The sequence below is a fragment of the Echinops telfairi genome, unplaced genomic scaffold (assembly GCF_000313985.2).
Source record: "Echinops telfairi isolate 266 unplaced genomic scaffold, ASM31398v2 ScPeMD7_25;HRSCAF=90, whole genome shotgun sequence".
In the NCBI taxonomy this organism is placed as follows: domain Eukaryota; kingdom Metazoa; phylum Chordata; class Mammalia; order Afrosoricida; family Tenrecidae; genus Echinops; species Echinops telfairi.
This window is the reverse complement of record NW_022103922.1, coordinates 28,277,557-28,295,465: the sequence shown is the minus strand read 5'-3', so window position 1 is coordinate 28,295,465 and position 17,909 is coordinate 28,277,557. Positions and strand designations below refer to the sequence as shown.

Sequence of the window (17,909 nt, the reverse complement as noted above, 5' to 3'; positions counted from 1 at the left end):
CAAGAGATGTCAGATATGGAACTGCAGTCTGCAGTCCTCCAGCGGAGTCTAAGTTTCAACCTATCTCATGGCGTAATGAAAAAAGTGAAAAAGCAAATTGCATATGTGGAAATTAATACCAGCTGGTGTTGCTTGTGGAAGATAATTTTTCTTTCTTTCTTTTTTTTTGCCTGCTAGGATCTTTTATTTATCTTCTCTTTAAGGCTACAGAAAGTCAGCACATTAACAAGGCAATAACTTCCATAATACAAATTCCCCCTACTAGTAGCCACGGTCCCCAGTCAGGTCCAGCGGTGAGTACGTTAGCTCTCATTCTATCCACAGGGCTATTTTCTTTTGAGTCTGCAGGGTTAAGGTCAATTCTTTCCGGAAATAACAGCTTCTCACGAACTGCCTCCTTGATCGGTAAATATTGCAAGATTTCATTAGGCTCTGTGAAGAGGGAAGGTGAAACATGCGTTAAATTAGCAATTTTGCTCTCTTGTGATGTATATTCTCATAACATGTAGTTCTTCTCAGCCTCACGGTAAAGCCTCGTGTTATTCATTCTGATGAGCACCCCATTAATTCGCAAGGCAAACCGCAACACGAGGAAAAATCTAGATGACATTATGCTAATTTTTACACTGAGGCTTGAAACTCTGCAATTCATCCTCAAACAGGAGAACTTTTTCAACAAACTTTATTTGTTTTCTGGCTTTCAATTTCTCTGTTTCTATGGGATCTGTTGTAGGTACAAACTTCAATGTAAGCAATTCTCTGATTAACATTCCCTTATAATCTGTGGTGAAGGCCCAGTCACACAGTTTAATGACTTCTTTAGAGTGGTTACCCTCCGTCCTGCAGCCCAGCCACTCATCAGCACAGGTGACCTTCAGCATTCCGTAGCACTGAATTCAATTCCAAAGCCGGAGCCATGCTGGATTCTCAAAACGTTGTCTCCAAACATCATTTCCGGGAGAGATGGCATATGCAACTCCTCAGCTGACCTCCTGGATGACCATGATCTTATGTCATGAGCGGGCGCGATCAATAATTACTTAACTCTCTTAGACATTTTCAAATGCTTGGTTTATTCTTTGAAAACACACATCAAACAATCTAAAATATTACTCAAACTACTAAAGGCAAACAACTATGAGCATAAGGGCAGAATAACAGCACTCTTCACATATTTCATGCTAGCACCATAGTCCCAATAAGCATTGCCTCATTGGTGTACTCACCCCGGGTAGAGTTGGAGAGAGCAGGAGATGATGTCTCCTTGGTTCCTAGCTCTCTAAAAAATCAGTGTCTCTACCCGGGTTTAAATTGACAGTTTGGCTGGCTCTTTGACGCATTCACTGTTCCAGTCAAGTCTTGTCGGGTTTCTCCACGTTTTAGGTGACTTGGCTAGCTTTTGGGTGTTGGTCAGGTCTCAGCCCAGTCTTATCAGATTTTTCTGTGGTGGCTCCTTGGAGCAGCTGTTGATTTGGGCCCCAATGTTACACTTTATTTTTTCTTTAAAATGGAGTTTCTTGTGTTTGTTTCTTTGATGTGGCTCAACATCTTGCAAAGTAGTTCAACGTCTTGCAAGGTAGTTCTATGGTGCTGTCATCATCTTATCAGCCAGGTCTGCACACAGTATGGTAGCCTGAGGGGAGAGGAGAGTGCAGGGGCGGGGCAGGAGAGAGCCCAATTACTTTTTCATCTATGCAGTATTACTATAGAAAATGTGGAATAATTTCTGATTAGTAGATTTCTCATTCATTCAAAGTAACCAAATCAGTGACAAAAAGTTATTAATCTAGGGTGGATTGAATTTTACCCCTAAATTGTCATTTTGGTTGGATTGAATAAATCATAACCAAAATTGGTTCATTTTTGCCAAAAGCAAAATTAAGAAGATATCTGTGCTATATAATATTTTCTGAATATATTTAACATTGAGAAACTATTTAGATTCTTATTTGTGCCAAGAACATTGTCAGGAATTTGAGATTTATAAAATAAATAAGAAAAACATCTCTGAAGAAACTTAGAGATATGGTGATGACAGACATGAAAATAGACTTATATATGACCATACGATGTTTTTTTCTGGGAACTTTTGGACAAAAAGCTGTGCATGTCTGCTGAGGAATGGGGTTTGAAGGAGGGATAGTTCTGAGAAAATTATCTTGGCAGGGCTTTACACTACCAAGTAAGGCAGTGTGGTCGTGGTTTTGACGGACAGAAGGAACATCGCGTGGCAGGCAGAGCTGATGAAGGAGCATGATTTATACGGAAAGAGCCAATATCAATGTGAACACTATGACCAGTGCTTGGATAGGAGCAACATTCTTCTAACCCTGAGTCACACTGGCTGGTACATGAAAGGCCCCTAAAGATTTTTCTAGAAAAAAGTAGCTAACAGTAATTGTCTTTTTTGCTTTTTAGCCTTTGTCATGCAAACAGCATTAAGATTATATGTTCCATTCAGTAACTATTCCATAAATATTTCTCGATTACCTAGTATATGCCAGAAACATCTGGTCATGAGGATGTAACAGTCATGAAAACAGAAAATCTTTCATCCTTATAGAGTTTGCATGAAAGTCATCCATCTAAAGCTCATCATGCTGACACTCTGGAACTGACTCATGTTTGAACACTGTGCCCAAGCAACCAAGGCCAGCTGCCATTCATCCACAAGCCCATCAAACAAATATTGATTGAATCCTTATTAAGTATCTCTTTACCGCCTTCACCTTGATTCCAACTCATAATTACCCTCTGTCATGCATTTTGCCTGAGACTTAGCAACTGGGAAAAGCAACAGGGTTAAGGAGCGTGAGTATGTCAACTTTGGAGGTGTCCGTCGCAGTGATTTTTAAATGAACCCACTGATATTAATATTGATGGTCATTAATAGTGTTTCCTTTCTCTTTTTTTAATAATTTTTTTATGTGCAGATCCCCAAGTAGTTTGGAAGAGTGTTAAAAAATAAAAATAATGATACTACTGCTGCTATTATCCAGCTGTTAAAACTGTGAAATATTTTAAAGGTGGTGGTGGTTTACTTGACAAAGGAGAGTATTATTGTTTAGCCAAAGCTACTGCGCTCTGTCCCGAGATATTACTGTAATAAATGTAAATACATACATTATTATATAAGAATATGAGCTTAATGCTGCTCTAGGCTTATAGTCAAAAAGCTGATTTAAAATGCCTTATGAAAAACATCCTATTTTGTTTTTCGTTTTTGTATTCCAGATGTTTAGGAATTAAAAGTTTTGTTGGGGGGCCACGTTTAGGACCATTTCTTATCATGAAAATGTTGATTGTGAGTTCTCTTGATCTAATTGATTGTAAAGTGGTAATTAGCATGCCCCAGCAGAAAGTATTGTAGCAACGAAATGATTTGCATGGTATCAGGAGCCCTTTTCTCAGAATGAGGGGTTGTGCTGCTCACCACAGATAAGCAGTTTGAACCCTCCAGCCACTCTGTGGGAGAAAGATGAGATTTGCTGCTCCCATAGAGATTCACAGCCTCAGAAAGCCACAGGAGCAGTTCTGGTCTGTTCCATGGGATCACTGTAAATTCAAATGGAACTGATGGCAGTGATTTGGGTTTGCTTTTCTTAAGCTTATTTCAAAGTCATGTATTAACACAAAACAGGACAAAAAGAACAGCAAACTCACTGCCACTGAGTCAACTAAGCTCAGAGCCAGCCTTTAGGTCAGAGTAGAATTGTTCTGTAGAGTCTGAGACTGGATCTTTATGTTAGCAGAAAGCCTCATCTTTCTCTATTGGTGGGGGTTTAAACCACCGAACTTCCTATTTACTGTCCACTGCTTAATCCACAGTGTTAGCAAGACTTCTTATTTCACCTGAATTTTTCATCAATTAAAAAGTTCTGTCAGAGTGCCATGAATTTTTCTTCTAGTTGTGCTGCTGCATCTATATTTTCAGTGTTGAAGGCTGATAATAACTCTTCAGATAAGACATTTTGTTTAAAATGAAGGGCTGGGGATAGAGGGACTGTCGCACACTTGGATTTAGTTATGGCTATTCTTTAATCTATTTACCAAAGAAAACCAATAAACTTCATGAGTATTATTGTTGCTCTTAGTTTACCCAGCAAGCTACCAAACAACACTTCTTACCATCTCCCCTAAGGAGACCTGGTGATGTAGTCCTTACGCGTTGGACTGTGAGCCTCATGGTCTTCAGTTTGAAGCCACGAGCAGCTCCACAGGAGAAAGATGGGCTTTCTCCTCCAGTCAACAGGGACTGTCTCAGAAACCCCCAGGGGTGGCTATGAATCAGCATGGACTCTAGGGCAGTGAATTTGGAATTATTGAGACGATCCGCCATGATAGTAGGTGTTTTAAATGTTTAGTTTGATCAAAGGTGATTTGATCAAAGGAATCCAGGCTTATATACCGTTTGAATTAGAAGTCACTGTGGAGTGGTTTCTGTGGGATAAAGAAAGGTCTGCTGGCTTGTGAGTGTCTTTGATAGTCACACATTCATGGTGCACTCAGAGTGGCGTCTTGTGGACAGTGTGCATCAGGAGCACTGTGAGAGGGAGTTGAGCTGCACTCTTGCTGCTATGATGGGTGGTTTGTTTATTGTTCATGCACTGAAACCTTAGAACTGCCTGCATTTAGATGCTTGGGGACATGAAGACGTAGGGGATTTGAGACATAAATGAGCTAATGTCTTCACTTAGGCTCTGGAACATAATATGTAGTCAGTAGATAGTAGCTGCTATTAGCTTTTACGTTTTTAAAAAATATTATCATTCATTCTGTGTTTCTAAAGGGAGCAAACATCTGGAAATTTCCAATGCTTTAATTTATGTCTTTTCTACTTGTCATGGACATTTAGCTGTTTCCTGTTGAGTTAGTTAATAAGATAGTGACATTGGACACTGAGAGACTATAATGTGAGATGGATTTTTGGAAAAATCCATAAACCAGGTTGCCAAATATTAATTTTGAATCCTGCAGGTATGATAATGATAAAATAGATGAATTTAGGAACCAATTCCCACATTCAATTGAAATGTTATCACTTTTCTTAATGGAAAGAAGAGTGTCCATGACCTAGGTTTAAAAATAATTCAGTGAGTGGATTACTAATTGAACAGCAAAAAAGCAAAACTAAACTAAAAGATGAGTGACAACCATACAATTTATGTATTCATCATTTTACTCTAGCTCTTAGTATTGCTTTTGTGTTCATTCACTGTTACTAAATATTGAGTGCCGCTTCAGAGGTTGGCCCTCGGGGGTTCTGGACAGCAATCATCATGGAATCTAGGTTTTATCAAGAGAATCAGATAGTCATGAAAGAGTCACATAAATAATTGCTGTTGTTAGGTGCGGTCGTGTTAGTTCTAGTTCTTAGCAATCCTGTGGATGACAGAGTAAAACCTGTCAGATCCTGTGTTGTCCTCACAGTCATTGCTATATTTCAGTCCATTGCTGCAGCCACTGGGTCAACCCACCTCTTTTTTGCTCACCCACTACTTTTCCAAGCAGGGTGTCTTCTCCAGGAACTGGACCTCACTGCTAACCCAGTCAAAGTCTATGAAATGAATTCTTGCCATCTTCATTTCTAATGGACGTTCAGGCTATACGTCTTCCAAGATGCATTTGGTCATTCTTCTAGCAGCCATGCTGCATTAAATATTCCTCCCCAACACATTAATCCAAGTGCCTCAATTTGTCTTTGGTCTTCCTAACCTATTGTCCAGCTTCTATAAGCATATGACATTATTACAAACACCCCGGCTTGAATTAAGCACATCTTAGTCCTCAAAGTTACATCTTTGCTGTTTTATACTCTAATTAGATCATCAATGTTAGTAAATAGTTAATTGTAATTTTTAGAAATATTATAAAGGGGAAGTGTCCAGTTTAATGACAGATCTTGAAAGAGGAATTTGGGATAGCTATGAGGTCAGAGAAAGACGCCTACAATGTGACCTCTAAGGCAGTTGCCATGAAGGGTAGGAGTTCATTCAGTAGTCACTCACTGAATTATGCCACAGGTCTTTATTGGCTGTGTCTGCAGTCTCTTAATTGATTTTTTTGAGTAAAAATGAATGAGCCCTTAATGGTTTTGTGTATCTTACTCTGTTTTTAACTTCACAATAGAAAACGGCCCAGGCAGGTATGTGAATGAGCACAATATAGCTTATGTTCCATTATCTTTATGGATAATTGAATATCCTTCTTGAAGCAAAGACCCAACATATTCTTCCTCTTCCTTGATTAACTGATGTCACAACATCATATTATATGTCTTGTTTTTCTAATATGATTATGGATGAGAATTCTAACGGACTTTGCATTTTGCATTCTATATTCCAACAATTTATAGCTAAATACTTTGGATTTTATTTTGGAAAGCTACTTCTCCAACATAAGTTGAACGCACTCATATTTTTATTATGAGCAAAAAACATTTGAAAAAGACATTTTTAATAAATTATGTAATTGTGTCATTAGACTACGGTAGCATTCTAAATAGGATTTCTGCATTTGCTTTCCCATTTACATTCTTCTATCCAAGAGTAACAAAGACATTTCATGAGAAAAACCTGTGCCCTAAATAGTTGAAGTCCATAGGGATTAAAATGGAACACCATGGTACCACATACAGGGCTTATCAAAATACCTGCTATTGGGCTTCTTCAAATGAATGAAGTTAACACAGAACCCTCCTAAATCCAGTAACCGGCAGGTGTCTGGAAGGCAAGCGACTAAGTGGGAGGAGAATGGCAGGATCTTGCTGATCCTCTGATTGCAGTCCTGGAAGGTGATAGCAACCACGTCCACAGGTGGCTTTCAGCAAGTGGACCATCTGTAGCTGGATGCTTACATTCTTCCTACCTGGAGCCACTCCCTCCCAAGTAATCTAGGACATCATCTCTGTGACAATGATTTAAAGGCATTTTTACTTTGCAATGTAGACTTTACATCTGTAAAACTGGGTTTCTGTCCCATCCTTACCAATTTGCAACTGTCTGCCTTTGCACATGTTAATTAACCCATCAGAGTTTCCTGGTTATTCTGCTGTAAGATGTGATGACTGATAAATATATCACTAAGTTATTGTGAGGAGAAAATGAAGTAACGCTTCTGACATGTTTACCACAATGTCAGGCAAATAGCAAGAACTTAATAAATTCTGGTTGTAGTTGTTATTTTTATTATTATGAAATATGTAAGCACCTAACATAGTTTGACTTGAATTGTTTGCTAAACATGAGTTAGTTCTCCTCTTGTCATCTTCTATTATTATGAATTATCCTTTCCATATTTGCTGTGTTACAGGCAATCTTTGATTATGGGTCCATATGTCTTTTTATTTGGATAAGCATACTTGTCTTCCTTTCTTGTGCTTATAAATTCTGGACCAGACTTATAGGCAGTGGAGCTTTTAGATGTAAGACAAAATCAAGGGCTTTTTATTTAACTAAAGTTACAAGCAATTATTGCTTTGACAATATTTTTCATAATTATCTTTCCTTCAGAATAGAATATATTATTTCATTCCAAAACTTTAGGTAATGTAGTATGTAAAAAAAAGGATTCCTATTAGAATTTCACAATACTTGTATAATCTACAATTATGTATATCATATAAATAAATATGAGGCAATGTCAAAATGTTCATGGGAAAATGGAATTAAAAGACATACTGAGTTTTTTTTCTATTACCTTTTTGAAGCCTCTTATACAATTTTGGTTTATCTATATTACTGTTAAAACTCTGATGGCATGGTGGTTACATGTTGGGCTACAATCCATTGGGTCCCCAGTTCGAGACCACCAGACAGTCCTTGGGAGGAAGACCAGGCTTTCTACTCCTATAAACACACTCACAGTCTCAGAAACCCACTGTGTCAATTCTGCCTTGCTCTGTAAGGTATCCATGAACCAAATTGACTTGATGGCAGTGAGTTATACATTTTTCTTACTTTGTTATTCTTTTTTCCCCAATCATTTTATTAGGGGCTCATACAACTCTTATCACAATCCATACGTATATCAATTGTGTAAAGCGCATCTGTACATTCATTGCCCTCATCATTCTCAAAACATTTCCTCTCCACTTAAGCCCCCGGCATTAGGTCCTCATTTTTCCCCTCCCTTCCTGCTCCTCCCTCCCTCAGGAGCCCTTGATAATTTATAAATTATTATTTTGTCATATCTTGCCCTGTCCGATGTCTCCCTTCACCCACTTTTCAGTTGTCTGTCCCCCAGGGAGGAGGTCACATATAGTTCCTTGTAATCAGTTCCCGAGTTATAAATTATATACAAGGATCAACATATAACCCCCTCCCAGGTGGATACAAAATGGAAAAATGGGTGTGGGGCGATGGAGGATTATATAAGATATGAAAATAATAATCTATAACTTATCCAGGGTTTGTGAGAGAGGGTGGGCCGGGGAGGTAGGGGGAAGAAATGGGGAGCTGATATCAGGGGCTAAATGGGAAGAGAATGCTTTGAGAATGATGATGGCAGCATATATGCAAATGCGCTTGACACACTGGATGAATGTATGGAGTGTGATAAGAGATATAAGAGCCCCCTATAAAAGTATTTAATAATATATATATACATATATATAGCTATATATATATTATACTAAATGCAATGTTACCAAGTTAATTCTGATTCATAGTTACCCTATAGGACAAAGAAAAACTGCCCCTGTGGGTTTCTGAGACTGTAAAAGTTTACTGTAGAAACCCTATTCTTAATCCCTCAGATTGGCTAGTGGTTTCAAACTACTGACCTTGAGGTTAGCCCAATGCTTAACCACTATAACACTGTGGCTCCTGTCTCTACATTAATAGTCACTAAATTAACTCTTTATAGGAAAACTATGTTTCTTCAATAGGTATTTTCCTCTCTGATTTATAAATTTATATTGTTTCCTTTTTGTTTATGAATATTAGATGATGAATTAGTGAGTGGACAAGTTAAAAATACCTCTTTTGCCTTTCATCATTAACCCTTGCCTCCAGTTTGAATAAAGTAGGAAGGAGGGCAAGGAAGAAGTCCGGTGACACTTGCCTTGTATCACTGTGCAGAACACATGCATGCAGCCGCGCTGATTCTGTGTCAGCAGAAATCGTCCCATGTTTGTGCCAACTTGAAAAAATAAAGAAGGGGACAAGAAGTTGGTGGTCTAGTAGTCAGACTCTGGAGCCTGATGTGGATTTGCAGTTGAGCTGTGCCCTTCGCAGCTGTATGACAAGGTCATCTGTGAGAAGATTTCAGTGGGAGATAGTGGGTCCATAAAACCATGACCCTACAAAACTTTGTGCAGCTTCCTGGGCCCCTAAGAAAAACATGAAGAGGTAAACCTGTGACTTATGAATGTGGAAATATTTATATGTGTCATAGGCAGTTCTGGTACAGGTGGCCAGTGGAGCATACTTTAAGATAATGTGGCATATTGCTCTTCTTCCATCCCATGTCCATGTTGATCTCTCTGGTTTGATCTCATTTATATTAGAAGAGTGTTATTCACATGATAGAAGACTATTTATTATTTTGTCTTCACCACAGCCTACATGGCACATATGTATTCAAATCCACAGAAATGGACCACATGCTTAAGATGCTGTGAAAAATGAAAACTGTTGAAGCTGACTCACGTCAATGTCATGACTGTTATGCAGTCAGCTTTCCTAAGTCGGAGAATTCTATCAAATAATGTGAGCCTCCAGCCTTTTACAGGCTTGATTAAGACATTTCATTTCCTAATTTACAAACATGAAATATGTGATTTTTATTACCACTGTGGTTAGTCATGCTACTCCAGATGTGAATCTTCATTTCCTAAACAAGTTAGTAAAGTGAGAAATCAGCCCTCCAGATTTTCATTTAGTGGCTTTAATTCTACCCCTTTCATCTCTAACTACATGAAAACTACTCTATCTACACAGCACTTTATTTCTATTTCTTCTGTGTCATAAATTTTCCCTCAGTTTATCTCATTTCTTCTATTTCCAATCTTGTTTTTTCCCCATCCCTGATTCCTGAGATTAGAAGAGGTTGTTAACAGAAAGAATGTTAGTGATAACCACAATTCTATTTATCAAGTACTCTGCCAGGAGTTAAGGGAATGCTTAGAACTAAGGCAAGGCTTTGGCAATTCTCAGGTGCAACCCCACTGCAGCATTCAAATGCAATGTTCTTTTCTAATAGCATGAAAAGCAGTAGCCTCCAGTTTCAAATTTTGGATGCTTTTCCTGCTTGGTCTTTGCCTTACCTCTTATAGACATTGGAAGCTTGATGCTATTATTTCTCTTCGGGTGTATACATTTTTCTCTAATCTATGTAATTATTTCTTAGTAGTTGTTTTTAGAAGGTCTCTGTGATAAGGAGCCCAAGTGTTACAGTGTGCTAGGTGTTGAGTTGCAATTTGCAAAGTCAGAGGTTCATACCTGCTGGGCGCTCTACAGTAGCAATATGAGGCTGTCTGCTTCTGTAAAGGTCTACGACCTCAGAAACTGTGTAGGATCGCTATAGGGTTGAGCTGGGATGACTCAGAAGCAGGGAGTAGTGACTGTGATGGTTTGATGATGCTTCCCCACCATTTTTTGTGCATGATAGCACGTCAACACAACCTTTTTCATTTACTTTGAGAAGTGTCCTAGTGATTTATGTTCTCTTTATTTCTGTTTTTTCTTTGTTTTTAATTAAACCTATCCAAACCCACTGCTATTGAGTTAATTCCAACTCATAGTAACCTTAAATAAGGTTTGCACATCATCCTGGGAACAGACAGCTTCCCCTTTCTTCTGGGGAGATGCTGGGATGTGGGGGTGAGGTTTAACACCAGCCTTGCTGTTGGCAGTTAGCAGTGTGTAGCCAACAATGACATTGGGCTCTTTTCCTTTTTTTTTTTTTAAAGTTAATTCTAAAATCTCCTTCTCTCTCAATTTTGGTTTGTTTCCTAGTTAAAAATCAATACTAAAAACCCCATTGTCGTCGAGCTGGTTGCAACTCATGATGACTATGTCCGACACGGGAGACTATTCCCTGGGATTTCCAAGGCTGTAAAGCTCACAATACATACATCGTTGCTTTTTAAAAGTCTAACAAGATTAATTATTCATTACATGCTTGATGACTCAACCACACATAATGTGGTTTCCACAGATAGTTTCCTTGGTCTTTTATAGTGTATACTAGGTTGTATCTTATTTTTCTTTTCTATGTCGAAGTCACATGGATAGCTATAAATTCAGGACATATTCTAATGTAGTAGTGCCTTGCAAGACAATGCATTTTTAAAAAGTCACTTGTGCATAAATTTAGACTAGAGTATATTTGTTTCTTTTCTATTAGTCTGTAGCTGTATGCTTCCCTTTTCTTTAAGCTTATATGACTGCAATCATGCATAGTTAATTTATTATCTGTGAAACTTTAATGCCACTTCTCTTTTCCTTTTGTAATGATTGTTTAACCTAAATGGTATCAGAGTATGTAATGCATATTTGGTGGTTACTTTTATTTGAAACCAATTAAGTAAAGCTATTTTAAATACACTTTGATCCGTTTGTTATTTTTAAATTTCAAAGTAAAGAATTACTTAAATTCTGTTAATAAATGCCAAGACGAGATATGGCCAGTATAAATGATTATCCTGCACCAGTGTGATGCAAAGTTTTCTTTACATTGAACCAAACTTATTTCTGAGTATAATCTGACCTTCTGATTCCCAAAATGGCACGTTTCCCCCTACCAACTCTAGTTTTGAGACACAGAACATGTGCCATATACCACTCCTCACTCTCCTCACCCATAAACATCAGGATATTTGTAAGGCATGAAGGAATCATATTAAAATTTAAAAGAAAAATGTACCCATGAAAATCTACTTATTTCATATGAAAAGCACTGATTTCTGATGCAAACATTCCAATAATTTGACACACAAGAAGCTCCTGATGTGAGAGTACTGAAAGGATGCGATTGCATACGATTCTGTAATAGTCATGTTGCATATCATCTTTGTTGGTGTCTGGCTTCTATTCTATTTATGCCTTGGTGAAACTGTGCACCTTGTTCTTGGCCTAACATTTGAGGAACCAACATGTTTGTGGGTCATTCTAACAAAAACATGAATAGACGGGATATTAATCTAGGACATTTAGAAGTTGGCTTATTTGCTTCTGAAAGTCAGGAGGACTTGCGGCACTTGCTAATGAAGAACAAGGACTACATTCTTGAGTCTGGATTGCAACTCAATGTAAAGAAAAAACAAAATCCGCACAACTGGACCAACAGACATCATGATGAACAAAAACAAAGACAAAGCATTGTAGTGACAACCAGAAAGATAGCCCCGCGTATAGTAGTAGTTAAATGTAATCCATAACCCATAAAGATTAAAATGTATTCTATAAAACACAATATATGCTAAGCAGGCAGTAGACTAGGTACACCTTATCTATTAAATAACATTAAGCTAAGATTACTTTGTGGTTCTAATTAAGAGCACAGACTGTGTACTGATATATCCCTATATTTCTCTCCTTTGTTTACTTTTTAGTAATTAAACATTTCTACCGCACAACATACAAGCCATTATTCGGAACACTTTCTAAGTGTCATTTGCTATGATTCCCACTTTACTCCTGTAGGAAATAGGATAACATGTCCATGATCGCATCATGTAAGTGACTTAACTAAGACCCAATACAAAGCCCATACTCAACCACAATTCCTAAACAAATTAAACACAAGTAATAAAAGGAATTAAAATCCAGCTTTGATCTTTTACATTGTCACCTCGAAGTAGTTTCTGAATCTTTGTCAACCACAGTTTTGTAATTTATATAATAGAGGTAACAAAGTAAACTTGGTTTAATTTTGTTTTATGGGGAAAGATGTATTTACTGCCTGTTTGGCACATATTGTCTCTTTTCTAGAACTGAGGTTCTCTGGAAAGTAATCTAAGAGACCGTGCAGATATGGACATTGAGAAACTGATTGAAATGAAAGAGCACATCCTCTACCAATTGTGTATAATTGTCTGCCTTATCAACAAATGAAGAGCAGGCACATGATTCAATTTCATTCATTGCTGCTATGAATTGTGGTTTATTTATAAGTTGTTTGATCTATGGACCATTGGAAATCCCTGCCTTCAGTTTTTTCATGTTAATTCCAGGTAATTTATGCATAATGCATACAATGCTCAACCACTTTTATTCAAAGCCTTTATAATTTTTTATCAGACCTAGCTTTATATAGTACTGGTAGTATGACTCTATCTTATGATACCAAAGGTTCATTGATTACATTTTATGCTCCAACCACCATATATTCCCTAGGAAGCCAATCTGTTCTTACTCATTGTTAAAGATTGGCTGTAATATCTCAAAGGAATATAAAGGGAGGATACTTTGTGTAGCCACTTTGTTGACCAAGAAGAAAATTAACCGTCTTCAAGCCTACACAAACCATCCATTGATATTCTTGGTAATTTATCTTTTCCAAAACCACAGGGATGGCCTTTTACTTTTCTTTCATCCTGGTTCAGTGATCAATTGGAATTGAACCAATCTGAATTTAAAAGAACACATTTTAAAATACATTTTGAACTATCAATGAAAAGATGCCAATATTTGGATAATATTCAGAAAGACAAATTTTCTTTAGACGTTTTCTGATACCATTGCAGAATACTAAATGTCTTTGGTAAGGAATGGCGGCAAATCATTTTCCCTTCTTTGATGAAATGGAATTTTGGCTCCTGGTTGACACATATTCTTTTCTTTAGTGTGGAAGCAAGTAATTCAGAAGACACCTTGGAATGAATTAAGTCCCTCCTTGATCAGATCACTAATTTCATTCTGGTCAAAACATTCACTATGTGAAGTTTTTTTGTTTTTTTTAAAATATTGCTGCTACTACCCCCACTTTATTTATCTTGTGAGGTATCAGATACATGAGACTAATCCTTGGAGAGTAGTTCCCAGAAAGGTGGAACCGGGTGCAAGATCTGATTGTGGGACAGGTACTAGATGAAGAGGTGTGAGACAAAGGTCATTATACACAAAAAAGTGGGTAATTCGAATACATTAATTTCCCATTCAAATAAGAAATCATGTTATGAAGTCCTGATTTTGAAGAGATGTTTTAAAGAACAGAACAAAATTATAAATTCAACCTTATATAAGAAATGAGAGCTGATGTGGTCTATCCCCAAGAATTTGCTGAACCTGCACTGTACAACTCCAGGAACAGGCCTAAAAAGCAAGACACCAAGAAAAAAATATTTGTTGGGCTGTGTTATTAATGGATTATTGAGTTTGCTCTTATTGTCAGTTGTGCATCATAAGCAAATGGAAATTCCCAAAGCTTTACTCAGTCCACGCACTGTGGTGAACTGTTTTGAGGAGCTGTTGCTCCCAGTCATGTTTTGAATGTCATCAAAGTAGGAATAACTGACAGGGTGGTTATATGAGTAGATGCGATCAACATATATTAATAATATTTAATCAATTATCCTCTTGTTCAATGACTTTATTCAAAATATCAATTGATTAATCAGCATAGATTTATTGAGTAAATTTTTCTTTAAGACAGCCAGTTTTATAGACTCTAAAGCTTGCATATTTGGTAGACTTTAAAGCTATGTGCATAACATGCTTTTCAGTTTTATGCAACTATTGACTAAGTTACTTGAATAGGGCTCACCTCTATTTTTCAAATTTGAAAAATATCAATTGATTCTTAAAAGAATATCTCTCTGATACTCCCAGTTATAAAATGTAATCATTATAAAGCAAAAGCAAATCCATTACCACCTTTTTGATTCTCACTAGTAGTGGCTCTGGAGGACTGGGTGGAGCTACTCCATAGGGTGTCAGCCTGCTCCTCCAGAGACTGACTGCCAGGTCTTTGTCCTGCCCAGCGCCTGGTGGGCTCACCCTGCTGACTGTCAGTGAGTAGCTGAGCACTGAGCCATGGTGCCACCAGGACTCTTCATCTTTTTACTGTGGGATAGTTTTCTTTTTTTTATTTAATAAGTCACTTTATTGGGGACATGTACAACTCTAATCACAATCCATCCACCCACCCATTGTGTCAAGCACATTTGTACATTTGTTGCCATCGTCATTTTCAAAAGATTATCTTTCTACTTGAGCCTTTGGCATCAGCTCCTCATTTATCCCCCTTCCTCCCCCACCCTTCCTCCTTCATGAACCCTTGATAATTTACAGATTTTTTTTCATGTCTCTGGGGATAATTTTCTTAATGGTAGCTTTCATAATTACAGTGTCAAGGATAGATAGTCTAATTTAAAATATTGAAATCTTAGAGATTTAAAGAAGAAAACAACAAAAAAGTGTGAGCACTTAAAAAAAAAATTGCAGCTTTTCCTTCTTCAGACTGATAGGCACCCTGACTGAGATGCTTTTCAACTTGTCAAATAAACAGTTTGAGGTTCCAGTCCGAAGCTAAGGTTAATAGATTCAAGGACACTTTACAAAGGCAAACAGTATGCAAAGGACTCAATCAAATTCATCAGAGCTTATCCCAATATCCTACTAGCGGAGAGTTTTTTCCCTATAAAGGACCAGATTGTAAATGTTATGCTTTGCAGGACGGATAGTCTCTGTCAGTTACTGGTTGCAGCTGTGGTACCGTGGGTGAAAGCATGAGCCCCGCTGTAACAATTGGACTGCTGATAACTGATACGTCAGACTCACCGCCCACTCTCTAGGACACAGAGGAGTCTACCTGTTCTCATAAAAATGTCTATTCATGAGCTGGCTGCGAGTCAGAATCCATGGATGGCAGTTTGGCTTTGATTTGGTGTTCCCCTAAAGCTTATTTAAATATACTATAAGCTGACTTTTATTTTTCACAAAATATTATTAACCTTTCTTTTTAATCATTTAATTATGTAAAAGCATTTTGTGCTTGTAGGAAATACAACCGTAGATGGCAGGTTCGAATTATCCCATGACTTAGTCCACCAACCACCTGAAAGTAAGAGTATCCTGGTACCTGAACTCCAAGCTCACTGCCGTCTAGTAGATACCAATCACAGCGGCCCTACAGGACATGGGAGAACCGCCCTGTGAGTTTCCGAGATTGCAACGCTTTACAGGACTAGAAGTAAATGTATCACAAAGAAGTATCCTGAAAGTTTATAATTCTCACATTATTTTAGAAAAATGCTTTAGATTCACATATTACATAAAATATATATTTTTTGTGTTATCTATGCAGTTTTAGAAAACAATTTATAGAGGCATACTTTTTTGAACATTTCTTTGTGATTTGAGGGAACTTTTATAGAGCACATTAATTTCATGTTCAAAACGGTACACACATTTATTTCCTGATATTAGTTCAGTCTCCTCAGTGTAACAGCATCTCCCTCCTTCTTACCCAGGTTACTTTACCCTGTTCCAGGTATAGCCTTTCCTGGTTCTTCCTGCTTTTGAACCTTTGTCTTTGAGTAGTTGGTGCCCTTTGGTTTTGTTTGTTGATTGTTCTGAGGAGTTTGTCCACCAGGAGAGTCATTTTTAACTTTATAGGCCTATTATGTGGCTGAAATGTGATTCCAAAGGTGGAGGGGGGTGTGGGGGAGTTCAATTCCAGGTGTGATGAGTGCTTTAGGAACACTGTCTCCAGATTCCATAGGCTCTGTTGGATCACGGTCTATTCATTTTATTATTTTGATTTTTGCGCTACATTTTCGACCTATTTGTGGAGGCATACATTTTATAGCGTGGACGCCACCTGTCTGAGTGAGAGAATGATATGAAATTCTGCTTCCATAAAGATTTATACCATGGACACCCGAAGGACTTTCTGCCCTATATTATAGGGCCTCGGTGAGTCTGAAGTAACTCAGTGACAGTGGATTTGGGTGAGCCGTGTCTCATTTATTGTTTTTATTAACTGAGTGTTGTGGCCATCACTGTAATTCAGCTGTTTAACATTTCCTACAATTTTGAAAATCCCTTGTGCCTATTTACTGTCAGACTGTATTTTTACATATTAATATATATATATGGATATATATATGGATTGATGTGTGATTGTATTCCATTATGTACATCACACATTCAAAAACACCTCTAACTCTTATGGAGCTGGGTGTGCTTGTTCTCATGGCACTTTATAATTATTAACTTAGTCCTCGTTCATTATAATGTGACTATTTCTATCGTTATCTAGATTTAAAAAAAATCATTTTATTGGGGGCTCACACAACTCTTATCACAATCCCTATATACATCAATTGTGTCAAGCACATTTGTACATTCGTTGCCTTGGTCATTCTCAAAACATTTCCTCTCCACTTAAGCCCTTGGTATCAGCTCCTCATTTTCCCCCTCCCTCCCCGCTCCCCCCTCCATCATGAACCCTTGATAATTTATAAATTATTGTTATTTTGTCATGTCTTACTTGTTATCAAAATTTGAAAGGTAAGGAGACCAAGGTAATGTTCCCAGGTTTTCTCGCCTGTTACATGGATTCCAACATGTTAAACTAAAGCTATATGATGCTTAGATCTATGAACTTAATCAGACTAAGGTGTAGGTATTTGTACCTCTTGTGAGTACACAAGAGCAACAATATGAATTAACTTTAATTTAGTATTTTAGGCAAGCAGCAATTTTCGTTAGGATCATAACTTCCATTACTCTTAAATCATAACTCAAGAGAAAGCATTAGAGAAAAGAAAACTAAGATTTTAGGTGTGTAGTTTCAAGTATTAAGTAGAACACAATTCTCCTGTGAATCATGACATATGTTCTTTTAATAGGACTCCTGGTTGCTTAGTGGGTTATGCTTTGGGCCACTATATATCAGGTTAGCAGAATGAATTTACCAGCCACTCCATGGAAGATAGGTGAGCTATTCTGCTCCCTTAA

General features: G+C 37.5%; 1 pseudogene; it reads right to left on the bottom strand.

Moving 5' to 3' along the window:
• Window positions 1-214: 214 nt before the first annotated feature.
• The window catches only part of LOC101660712, a 63,166-nt pseudogene continuing 45,471 nt past the window's right edge, over window positions 215-17,909 (bottom strand).